Source organism: Rattus norvegicus, chromosome 9 (assembly GCF_021556685.1).
Source record: "Rattus norvegicus strain SHRSP/BbbUtx chromosome 9, alternate assembly SHRSP_T2T, whole genome shotgun sequence".
Taxonomy (NCBI): domain Eukaryota; kingdom Metazoa; phylum Chordata; class Mammalia; order Rodentia; family Muridae; genus Rattus; species Rattus norvegicus.
This window is the reverse complement of record NC_141542.1, coordinates 55,619,407-55,632,370: the sequence shown is the minus strand read 5'-3', so window position 1 is coordinate 55,632,370 and position 12,964 is coordinate 55,619,407. Positions and strand designations below refer to the sequence as shown.

The following is a 12,964-nucleotide window of genomic DNA, read 5'->3' as shown; positions in this document are numbered from 1 at the left end:
AGGCCTGGGTTCAGTCCCCGGCACACAAATAAATGCATGTGGTGTAAAGGAGGTAGCTTGTTTTCCAAAGGAATTATCTACCTTTTTGTAGTATACGAATAAAATACTCCAAGAAGCAAGAGTGTGGGAGGTGGAGCCCAGGTGTGCAGAACTAGCTTTCTTTTCAGTAGAAGATTACAGTGAGCTCTCATTAAATGCCAACATCATTGCCAATTTGATAGCAGCTTCCCTTGTCTGACTGTATGAGCACCACAGACTGTAGCCCAGGGTGGGAGTGGCTGTGCCGGCAGACGCCTTAGTAACAGCATTCTGCACGCCTGGGCTGAACCACAGCTGTCTCCATTCTTCTTTATAGACACTGTAGCCTCTTCCTGTGACCCCTTCAGAAGTCAGAAATAGCCAGAGGGTGTTTCAGTCATCAAATCAGGAACAGGTTTTATTTCAGTAGGAAAGTGGCCACTTATGCGGAAGCCCTGAGAGAAGCACATCGACCCTGAATTTTGTGGCTTTTTTTTACCACTGTGGTACTTCTGTCTTCTGACTGTTCACCCATCCCCTACAAAGGGCTTCTAAATTGCTTCTAAAATACAGTGAAGGACCTGTGTTCCCTGTCTGCGATTAACTGTAATTAATCCTCTCGCCTGTCATTCTGTCTCCAATCCTGCTGTACGACCCACAGGCTATGGTCACTAGCAAGGATACAGTTTCTGGATATCATTCATCTTCCCTGCTCAGTCATCTCCATCCCCTGCTCTCTGCTTTGCTGCATGTGCTTTGACCTGGGATGGGCAAGAAGTGCCATAGACCTGAGGCTGGCAGAGGTGGCCCATCAAAGGCCATGAACAATGGATAATTTCATGGTATAAATGGCATCTTAATGTTGCCTAGTATCCAATATGTAACTATTAGGTCTCAATAGGTGTCCTGCATTTCATCTGGCAATCCCACACAATCACCTTTCAATTCAAATACCATCAAAAAGGGAATTTCCTGTAACACTGTTTGATCTTGGCTGGAAATTACATAGGAAGAGTCAACGGGCTGAGATGGCTCAGCAGGTGAGCGTGTGTAAGGCCCATCCAGGGGACTAAGCTCAGTTCCCAGCACCCGCACTGAGCTCACAGCTCCCTATCACTCAGCATCAATGGATCCCATAGCCTTTGTGGGCACTCTGTGCGCATACCCACACACATAGGCACAAATTCTAAAAACAAAGTAAAATAGTCAATGTGCGGCTTTAAAAGCAAAATGAGAAAGAAAAAGTTTGGGATCTTGAAGGGATCGGAATGTCCTGTTTTCCCATCGTTTCCTTTATGGCTGACTTTCCTCTTTGAAGAAAAGGGAGAGGGGAGGGGAGGGGAGGCTCCACATTAGACGGTGTCTGAGATTCTGGGATTCATTGCCAACCCCAGGCAAAACCATAACTGACAAACTAATAGAATAAGCATTGTAGTTCCAGCTTATGCTATTGAGTCTCTCTCTCTCCCTGTGTGTGTGTGTGTGTGTGTGTGTGTGTGTGTGTGTGTGTGTGTGTGTGTGTGTTTGTGTGTGAGTGTGTGTGTGTGTATGTGGGAGTGTATGGGTGGGGGTTGGTGGGAGTGTGTGTGTGTGTGTATGTGTGTGTATATGGGAGTGTGTGGGTGGGGGTATGTATGTGTGTGTATGTGGGAGTGTGTGTGTATGTGGGAGAGTGTGTGTGTGTGTGTGTATGGGAGTGTGTGTGTATGGGAGTGTGTGGGAGTGTGTGTGTGTGTATGGGAGTATGTGGGAGTGTGTGTGTGTGTGTGTGTGTGTGTGTGTGTGTGTGTGTATGTGTAGACAGATGTCTGATGCAGAGCCCTTTAAGACTGCACAGGTTTCTAGCTGATCTTGCTGAAGCCAGAGGTTTCTTCTGTCTTTGTCTTTCTTTAAAAAACAGGCTCCCGAGATCCCAACCTTCCAAATGGCCCAGGTCCCGTCTAATACCTTCCAGCTACCCATCTGCCTGAACACCTCTGCCTGCTCACTAGTGTAGAGTGGGAAAGAGTCTCCCGAGTTGGAAACGGTTTCAGAAGCTCGAAAGAAGCTCTGTGGAGACAGGGCTTGAAATAAGCTGGCTCCCGTGTAATTAGAATAATTATGAATGAAAATTACTACTTTAGTAATTGCTTTATATTACATATTTACCACCGTTTCCATTGTGTGACTTATCTCATTAATTACTGCCGGAAAAAGTTAGTCAATGAATAATTAATATGATGCGACATCCAAGGGAGTAATCGTGTTTAAGAAACAGAGTTTGGAAGCAAGCATCACCACAGACCTACTAATGAGGACCCCCTCAGAATCAAGACCACAGCCTGCAAGTAAGGCCCTTTGCTTATAACCTGCTATAATGAGAGCTCAACAGGAAAGTTTCTTTAACCTGAACACAATTGGAAACAGGCCTGAAACTCTCACAGTGCCTCTATGGCAGCCAAAGAGCACAACATGAAGTAACAAATAAAAACGCATGCCAACTGAGAGGCAATACAAGAGGCAGACTTGTGTCCTTGTTTTGGTGTAATGCAGGCCTTCCTCCTACTCTTTGGCCAAGGAGCTCAAATTTGCATTTTGTTCTGAGTACTGGTAGCCGTCCTTACTCTGGGGATGCGGAAGTTGGTGGGTGTATTGGCCGGCCATTAGGAACAGCCTATCTTTTAGGTTTTTTAAATCTTAATGAAGTATTTCTTTAAAATTTGTATCTCTTGTTGTCATCCCAAGGTCCCTAATACCTTTTGCTCCTAGATACCAACTCAAGTACACAGTGTTCTGGGTACTAATGTCTAATTAATGGCCCACCTCCCGGGAGGCTCCAACTTGCCTCTCTTTCATTGAAAAAGAGAGAAATTCTGAGAGAATATCAGAGCTAAGTTTCCGATGGAGTTTCTCTGTCCACAAGGACTGCCTCCATGCCTCTGAGTCACCCGCTCTGTCCTGCCTCTGAGCACAGTTCACTGGGAAAGCAGGCTCAGCCTTGCTGGAAGGGCTCCATCAGAGAAGGTGGAGCTGGAGTGAGAGGTTTATGGAATTTTGATTCTCTTGGGGCAGTGTCATTTCTGAGAACCATATTGCATTCTCTGTGATGGTGAAGCTGGGTGTCCCAAAGGCCAACCTTAGATCCTAAAGACACTTTACCTACATCTGGGAGGCAGAGCACAGCCATCCAGCAGCACCCACAGAAACCGGCTCAGGATGCCCTTGCAGAAAGCTACACCTACTGATTCTCAGATTCCCTCAGGTCTAACCGCAAAGTATGTTACAGAGCATCCCACATCCTCTCACCGTGTACTTTATGTTTTCTAGATTACTCCATAACACAGCGGTAGTGATAAGTGGCTACCACACTCCACTCTTTAGGGAGAAACAGGAAAATGCTCTCTACATGCCCAGCATACGTGCAGGATTTGGGTGTATATTTCTCGATCACTGATTAGTTGAATCTATAGACGTGGAGTCCCCTGTGATTGGCTGGATCTGTGGATGTGGAGTGCCCTGTGATTGGCTGGATCTGTGGGTGTGGAGTGCCCTGTGATTGGCTGGATCTCTGGGGGATGCCCATGTACATAATAGTGGGAATGTTAGTTTTTATCTAGACTCCTAGAGGCAGTGAAGCCAGCAACTTGATGGCATAGGCCAAAATGTTGCATGGTACTCCTATATGCAAATATAGGAGGCGATTACAAGGAATCTTGTCATTTTATAGTCATCTTCTATTAACTGTAGTGAGTAGCTCATCAGCCTGCCTAGGGAATAGGAAAGGAGTTTAAAATGCACTTAACCTTAACTCGTAGATGGAAATTCTAGGATCCTTCAGTCTTAGGAATAAGTAACTGTGTAACTATATATAGGGATAAGTAACAATGCAACTGTGTAACGCTGGAAGCCTACTGGGAGAAGAGATCTCATACTTCAAGCCCTTCTTTTAGAAGATAAGGAAGTTGAGACCCACAGTGAAGTATTATTAGAACAGCTGCCCCTCCGGCCCAGCTGTGCAGACTCTTGACCAAATGGCTCTATTGGGATCTTAACCAAGATGGCTTGTCAAATTTACCTTGTCAACTGTTGTCTTGATCTGTTTGCTATTGCTATAACAGAATCTCTGGGATTTATACTTTATGTGTCTCGTGCTTCTGGTCACTGGAAATTCCAAACAGCATGGTGCTGGCATCTAGCAGATATCCTCCAACTCCATTACAACATAGTAGATGAAGGAGCAGAAAGGGCATGTGTGGTAATGAGGAACCAAAAGACCAGAGAGGCCAAATATGTTCTTTAATAACAATACTCTCTTTGAGAGACCTAATCCAGTCCTTCAAGAATGGCTTAATCACTTCAGAGTACAGCAGCCTCACAACCAAATCACTTTTCACTGTACTACACCTCTGAACGTCAGTTCACTGGGAACCAAGCTTCTGGCCTTGGTGGAACCCATGCTGAGGGACCGTAGGAACTAAGGCTGTTCTGAGCAGATGGGTGAGAATTTATATTGTCTTGTTCACCCAGTTCTCGTTAATGGAGGAGCATCCTGTGAGAGGAAGATGCTCATGGCTGGCCTCCCTGCCAAGAACCTCTCTTATCACTCACCTTACCCCAGGACTAGTTCTTTGCAGGAGAACTTGAAGGGCTGGCTCTGTCTGTTCCCAGTCTAAGCTAACCTTGTGTGGAACTAGTTTTGTTGTGGGCATGGGAGAGAATTCAAGCACGTGATTCAGAAGAGGTGATGGGCTTAATAAGAAGCCAGACCAGAGCTTCCTTCCTGTGCACTGCCCACTATGTGTGCCCACTAACCACAAGCCTGGGGCAACCTCGAGAAACGTAGAGAAGCTTCTGCTTCCTGGGTGAGCCACTGGACCTTGGCATTGAAAAGTCCTAGAAACAACCCCCACCTCCCGTGGGGCCTCTGGTTTTGAAACATGTCTGTCTCCACTGTGCTTTTCTTATTTGGTTGTGGTCCCTGACCCATGTTTCCAGATACAGTCTGTCATCAGAGTGACCTCATCTTTGAAAAGGCCCTAGATGGCACTTCCCACAGACACACCTGAGTAAGAGGAGCGTCCTCACAGAAACAAACCCAGCTCGGTTTATGACAGCTGACAAGAGCAGGGCTTGAGCTGATTCAGTTACAAGTCTGGGTCTCAGATTCTGTGAGTGGATTCCCCTCATAGCCCCCTCAGCTCCCAGGCCTTAAATCTCGTGCCCCTGAGTGAGATGCAAATTAAACGCCACAGGCGGATGACACTCAGATGCTGGCTTCCTTTAAAATACAGCAGAGACATGGAATTGGTTTATTTTCAGAGCTCAAGTGAGGAGGAGGGTTTTCAGCTGCCAAACTTCATTTCAGAGGGAGATCCGGGCTCTTCCATTGCCCAGGGTCCTCCTTTGCCCTTGATTGGAGCTGTCAGGCTTTGCACTGGGGCATTCTGGGATTAGAAGAGGAGGCCCTGAGAGGCACTGTCATAGGCTCATAGGCCAGGTGTTGCCTGCGACATTCACACCATGCCAGTCATTCTTGCCAGTCCCTTCCTGAGCAGACATGGTGGAATGCCATGGAATTACCAGATGGACAGTAGGGGTAAGAACCAGCTCAACTCAGGCTGGGGTTGTAGCTTATTGATAGAAGACATTTTCATTACCTCTAGAAGCCCCGGATCCAATCCCTAACACCAAAACAATCAAAATGAAAACAATTTTAATAAAAAAAAAAAAAAGACCATGTAAGCTGTCGAAGGGGCTACTAGGTCTTTCTTAGGCTATCAAGATAAGAGTAGCTATGTTTAAAAATGAGGAATAACATTAACTATATGCTAGGCCCGTGCTAAGTACACCCGGCGTTCTCTCATTTGGGTTACCTGGCAATCATCTGGGGCTTGCTCAAATATTATCCCTTTCATACTCATGAAGAATCTGGCTCAGAGATAATAATTAACTTCCCCAAAGTCACACAGCCATTAAGCAAAGCAGGCAAGAGTCCATCCAGGCCTGGTTCTAAAGCCTATGTGCCGATGCCTCCTAGACAGCAGAATTATCTAAATATCCCCAACTTTTAATTTGCATCTCACTCAGGGGCACGAGACTTAAGGCCTGGGAGCTGAGGGGGCTGTGAGGGGAATCCACTCACAGAATCTGAGACCCAGACTTGTAACTGAATCAGGCTCAAGTCCTGCTCTTGTCAGCTGTCATAAACCAAGCTGGGTTTGTCCTCCCAACCTCACCCCCCGGTGAGGACGTTCCTGTAACTCAGGTGTGTCTGTGAGAAGTGTCATCTAGGGCCTTTTCAAAGATCAGGGACCAGAAAAGCCACTGATTTATTCTCGTTTTCAGGGACCAATCCACTCCTCCAACAGTTGACTGTGCTACTAGAAGCCAAGGCCCAGGTTCTAGCCCCTGTCTGTTACGAACAGTGAAATGTATTTGACCTGGAGCAGACCCTTGATCCTCCACCCTGCCCTAAGTCATAGGCTTATTGAGAGTCAAGAGAGGGGCTTGGAATGCTTTAAAATAACTGTATGAATAGCGAAGCACACTCCCTGTTCGAAGGAAATAAGTTAGAAGAGAAAGCTAACAAGCAGGTAGAAGGAGTAAACGGATCTCAGTGAGGCTGCTTTGTGAAAGGCAGTCAAAGAGCTTGGGTAAATTTTTACCATCACCTGGATTCTAGTGTCCCCACGGGGCAGCTGTCTGGGGCTGCACTGTCTTGGGAGCTAAAAACATACAGAAATTAACTTCAGAACCCTATAAATAAGTCGGGAGTGGCAGGGTATCTAATGGGACATGCTGTAAATGTTGCACCTGCCGGAAGGCACCAGAGCTGCACCTCAAAGGACAGCCCCTTTCTTCATGGACCATTTTACTGGGCATGGGGCTGATGGGACTCATGGCCCTTGAATTTGTCCTTCAGCATGACTTTTCTTCTACAAACAAACCCAGGGTACAACCCAGAGGACAGTTGGAGAGAAGCTCGGGAGAGCAGTAAGTTACCACAGCCCACAGTCTCTCAGCACCTTGTTGTCTGCTGGTGACTGAGGAATGAGCAGAGACATTCCGGGGCTGCTCTTCTAACAGTTGCAAGATTGAGGACGAATGGGCAGATAAAGACGGACAGCCATGTTGTCCTTAAGAGTAGGTCGGACGAAGCACTTTAAGGTTGTCTGTCCATGTGACACCACCTGCTCTGGACAGCTGGTGTGTGACCCAGCCCAGGCCTTCAGCATGGCCTCCTCTCACCCCTGCCAGCATGGCCTCTCACCCGCTCACCTGGGATCACCCACATCCTTAGCCTTCTCTGCCAGGGGACGAGTTGTACTAGCAGGTCCCAGCTCTCTGACACCACACAGGTCCCAGGCTACATCATAGTACCCGTCACCACAGCCAGAATACTGAGTTCTCCCTTGAAGCGTCACTGTAGACAAAAACGAGTTTTTTTAACATCACCTAAGGCAAGGAGTGCAAATTTATGTCACCACAGACAGCTGCTGCTTCTTGGCCCCATCTCTCAAATAGCTCCTAGGACAGGAGGGGAATATAGTGCTGACCTTGTTCAGTAAGTCAGGAGGTGCCATGACTTTAGCCAGCCCAGGACACTCAGAGATGAGGTGTGCAGGGGCTAGCCCAACTTCCTCTAGGGCCTTCCCCCATCTTGAATCACAGTTCAACGTATGTCTGTCATGTTTTCTTCCCGGTAGTGAGTACAGGGACCCCCCCCTCCCGAGGGCCCACCGCAGGGGCCATGGGGCTCAACATAGTCACAGAAACAGTTAAATGGAGGCTTCTCAGACAGACCTTACTTACTGAATAAATAGTATTTTACACATTCCAAAATGTGTTTTAGAATGTTTACGTGTTCCAAACATTGGTCACGTGTTCCAAAAGAAGCATAGCTACCATCCACGTGGATTTCTTTTAATGTTTAAGACATTATCAATGTGCCCTAGTCAGTTTGCCTCATAGAGGGTCATGGGAGACTTCAGGATGAGATATTGGACCTGATGCTGCCTCTGCGGCACAATCAAGGATAGAGTTAAAATAAAATAATAACAATTTAAAAAAAAATCTCCCTCCCAAAATGAATGAGTGGCAAAGGTTTGTGAATTCGCAAATACAGTCATAGAATATTTATAAAGGTTGAGGGAAAAGAGGATGCTAAACTACAAGGAGTAAGCCAAGCCATGGTACTCCCTGAATGAGTGACAGGAAGCAGAGATTACTGAAATAAGTCTGGGGCATTTGGAAGTGAGTCAGCAAAATTACTGTTGAAATTCACCCAAATCTACGGAAAGAAATGGATATTCAAACACGGCAGGCACTTAGAACCCTAGGTAGGAATGGTACATTTAAAACGTTATGTTATCCGTAAAGACCATCAACGAGCCCAGGAATGTTTGGGGAGAGAGCCAAGGAATGTTCGCACCTTCTTGTATTTTCCCCTTTATTCCTGATGTGCTGGACTACATACAGGCATTTGCCCAAATGAAAGTAAGAGTATACAATATAACCCAGAGCCCCAAACCATAGCTCTTGTGTCTTGGTCCATCAGGATGACAATATCCCTCACCGCATTCTAAGGAGAAAAGCCTGCAACACAGTAACAACACAAGGCTATCCCAGAACACAAGAGCATGTGTTTCCTAACAAGTACTATTTGTCAAATGGAGGCTCCATGAACCCAAGGCTCTGATCGACACTCTGAAACTCAAGAATGTTTTGTCACTGTTGAGGCAGATTCCCAAGCCCTGGTGCCAGACTCACCAGCAAGAACACTTAAAGGAAACAAACCCAAGGATGACCAGGGACCCAGAGGTGACATCTCTGCTCTCTAGTATCTGAAACTAGTGGTCCGGCCTTAGCCCCCAAGCTCTTCTCACCCTGGCATATGGACACAGCCTCGAATTCTCAGCAGGACTCTGCACGTGGCTCGGTGGCCTGAGCCACATCTCTGGACTTGGTGGCTTATGTCAAAAAAAAAAATCCCAGCTGCTCCAATAGCATAATTCATGTCCACGTTTATGGACTGTATTACTGAATTTCTTTGCTGTCAACTTCTATCCTACTCTAAGGCCAGTAGAAGGTTCTGGAGCCCTTTGGGGCCTGGTCAATGCTATATAAGTCTACTTTATGGCTTTTGCCTCCACCCAAGCCATACCCAGCTTCCACCCACTGTATGGGAGCCATGCTGCTGGCGGCTGCACAACACCTCTTCTGTGTTCTCCCACAGGAGCTCCCATTCCCTCCAGGGTCCACATTCCCCCTTGCTAACCTTCATCCCCGTCTTGTCCTTTTTTAAAACCTCAGTACAGCAGCATCCCATAGTGAAAAAAAGTAATCCACATAAGTACCTGGTCTAAGATTTGATCTAAAAGCTGTTACTAAGCATACATTTAGAAAGTAAAAAAAATGAAAATGGCGCTGATCACCCGCAAGAGGGGTGTGGTGTGCCGAGAGGTGACATGACCATCCCAGGCAGTTCCACTACCACTAAAAGATAGTTGAGCATAGCCTTCAACTCAGGAAGTTTGTAACAGCATCATAAAACCTGGACATATGTATACATAAGGGTCCCAAAAAGAGTGGAGAAAGTGTGTGAGGCTGAAAAACTGGTTCAGAAGGTATTCAAAATGAAGATGAATTATTTGAAAGTTTTCAATTTTTACAGAACAAATAAGCCTATAGGTTCCAGCAGCCAAATGAACCCCAGGTAGGCTGAAGCCAAGGAAACCCAGGTAGAGGCACATGAGTTGGTTGCTGTTCACATTGCTAGACAAAACACATGACAAAATGAGCTTAAGATTAAGAAAGGAAGGTTCATCCTAGCCTGTAGTTTGAGGGAACAATCATCCATTGGTAGCAGGGGAGGTACAGTAGAGAGATTAACTGCAGTTACAGAAGCAGGAAGATGAGGCAACTGATCATAGTATGTCCATAGGAAACAGATGAATACTCCCCCAACCCCCTTTATTCAACCCAGGGCCCACATTCCGCATGCATTTTCTCTCCTTGACCCTTCTGGAAACTCCTTAGTACATGCCCAGAGTTGTGTATATAGCAACAGTCAGACAGCACAGCACAATCCAACTTCCAACAGCACATGGCTAGTGGTGTGTATACAGCAACAGTAAGACAGCACAGCATGGGTTGGGGATTTAGCTCAGTGGTAGAGCACTTGCCTAGCAAGCGCAAGGCCCTGGGTTTGGTCCCCAGCTCCAAAAAACAAAAAAACAAACAAACAAACAAACAAAAAAAGACAGCACAATCAAACTTCCAACAGCAGAAGACCTGAGCCTAGATGTGCATCATAGTGGTTAGAATGTTTCCCTAGCATGTGTGAGGCCTTGGCTCACAGCCCAGCACCACATAATCCTGCAGTGGTGTCATATGCCTGTTTTCCCAGCACTCAGAAGTCAGAGGCAGAAGGACCTGGAGATCAAAACCATCCTCCTTAGCTGTACAATAAGTCTGAGGCCTGCCAGGGCTACATGAGACCCTGCCTTTTAAAAAGGTAGTTTTTAAACAGTAAGAGACAATTCCAAGCATGTCAGGGAAACAGAGTCATTTCAGGGACACTGGACTCCGAAACCTGGAGGCCTCACTTAAGTGCTAGAGGAAGAAAACTGTCCATCAGCCATTCTGTATGCAGAGAAATACTTCTGGAATGGCAGATACTTCATAAGGAAAACCAGCACATTCGGCTCAATGAGGGAAAAAGGGACCTTGATATACACAGAAAACAACATATTTACATAGAAGCATGATTACATGATTATATTTCATGCATCTATATAATGAATTATAGTCATTTTAATTCCACATTTCATCTTGTAGATTTTATAAGTTGCATCTGATAGTTGAAGCAACATTAGAAATACCATTCCCCTGATTTGAGTATTACATAGTAGACATATGTATTGAAACATCATCATGCAGTTCATAAATATGTACAAGTATCAGGTTATTTAATTTTTTAAAAACTAAAATTAAATAAAAAAAAGAGGTAGCAATATTAGTGCTGAGTAATGTGAACTTAAAAGCAAACTGATTCCCAGGGACTGAGCACAACATGACAAGGTAATAAACACCTCAATTCCCAAGAGAGGTTAGCACCAAATAACAGAAGAAAGAGAAAGAAAATCTAAAAGTATTCAAGATCTGGAGACATGACTCAGTCATTAGGAGCACTTTCAGAGGTCTTTCAGAGGACCCAGGTTTGATTTCAAGCACCCATAGCTTGCAAGCATCTGTAATTCCAATTCCAGGGGATCCCATACCCTCTTCTGGCCTCTGAGGCCACCAAACATGTGCATAATACATACATGCAGGCAAAACACTTAAACAAAATAAAAAGAATTTTTAAGTGTTTAAGAAGTTTGAATGTATGACAATTATCATACAACTTAGTCATCATATTCCTTAACAGAGAAATGGATATTTACTTCTGCACAAAACCCTATACAAAACCACTGATAGCAACTTTATTTTTAATAACACTAGAAACAATCAAAATGTCCCTCCATGGGTAGATGGTTAAATGACCATGGAATACTACTCAGTATATATGCTCAGTAACTTGGATGGGTCTCAGAACATGTGGTGATTGTATTTTTAAAGTGATACACCCATAGGTAAGGTGACTGGAATAAATCTGATCTTTAAAAGGACTTAGACTATATAAAGTGTACTTTACAAAACAACATAGTTTTAGAGGTGAGAACAAATCAATGATTGCCAGGAATTGGCACAGCTCTAGCAGAGGCAGAGAAGAAGCCATGGTTCTTAGATAGAGCTTAGTGATGGCTCCTCCATGTGTTGGCAGGAATCCAAGCATGTGAAACAACCCAGAGCTGCACCCACACTGTGCCATTGCCATTTTCTGGTTTAGGACAACCCAGAGCTACACCCACACTGTGCCATTGCCATTTTCTGGTTTGCTATGTTGATCCATCTTATTACCTAAGATATAACCACTGGGGAAAACTGGGCCAAGGACACATGGAAGATCACTACTATTTTCCAGTGACATACTAATTATCTCAAAATGCAATATATATATATATATATATATATATATATATATATATATATATACACACACACACACACATACACATATATTATGGAAGTCATATATATAATATGTGGAAGTCAGAGAGATGTCCCAATGATTAAAAGGAAGAGCTAAGAGCTTGGTTCTCAGCACCAGAACACAGCTGCATGTAATTCCTTCTTTAGAGAATTCAAGGCCTTCTGGCCCTGTGTGCACCAATAGACACATGGTACTGATACATCACACACACAAATAAGAAAATAATATTAATTTTTTTAAAGGCAGGCCATGAACAATAATTTGTTGTGCTTGCCTGCTTATCTGAATCCCTGTGAAATTATAGCTGAATATCTCTCAGTCTGACGGCTCTAACTGGAGCCACTCACACTTTCAAAGTACTTACCGGTTATCAACTATGATTTTCAGTCCTGTGCCCTGGCCTACAGGTGTTTTTTTAATGCTACAATGCAATGAACCCTGTTGTTAAAACTTCATATTAGTATTTTCAAATCAGGAGAATTGATACAACCATTGGGACAGGGGGTTTCCTCTGGAAGGTCTAAACATCTTATACCACTGGCGTCTCACAATTATATATCAGAGAGATTGTGGGGACAGGGGCACATTAAGCTCTTCAAGGTCCTCCAGCCTTACAACTTCCCCATTGGCGAGCCCAGGGTCCAGGATTATGCCACTGGACAATAGACAACCTGCCTGTACTCTTCTATGCAGTTTGTCTTCTATGTTGGCCTTTCCATTTTCAACCTGTAGGTAAATAGAAACCTAGTGGAATCCTAGGCATCCCCAAAGTATCAAAAACAGACAAACTGTGGGGGAGGGGTATGTACATCTCTTGAGCTGCTATCATAGCTACATTTATTTGGGATCTGTTTATGGTAGATCTTCTTA

At 44.8% G+C, this 12,964-nt stretch overlaps 1 protein-coding gene across 4 annotated transcripts in view; it reads left to right on the top strand.

Moving 5' to 3' along the window:
* Nucleotides 1-12,964, top strand: part of Aff3 (ALF transcription elongation factor 3) — a 494,860-nt gene that overhangs the window by 429,732 nt on the left and 52,164 nt on the right.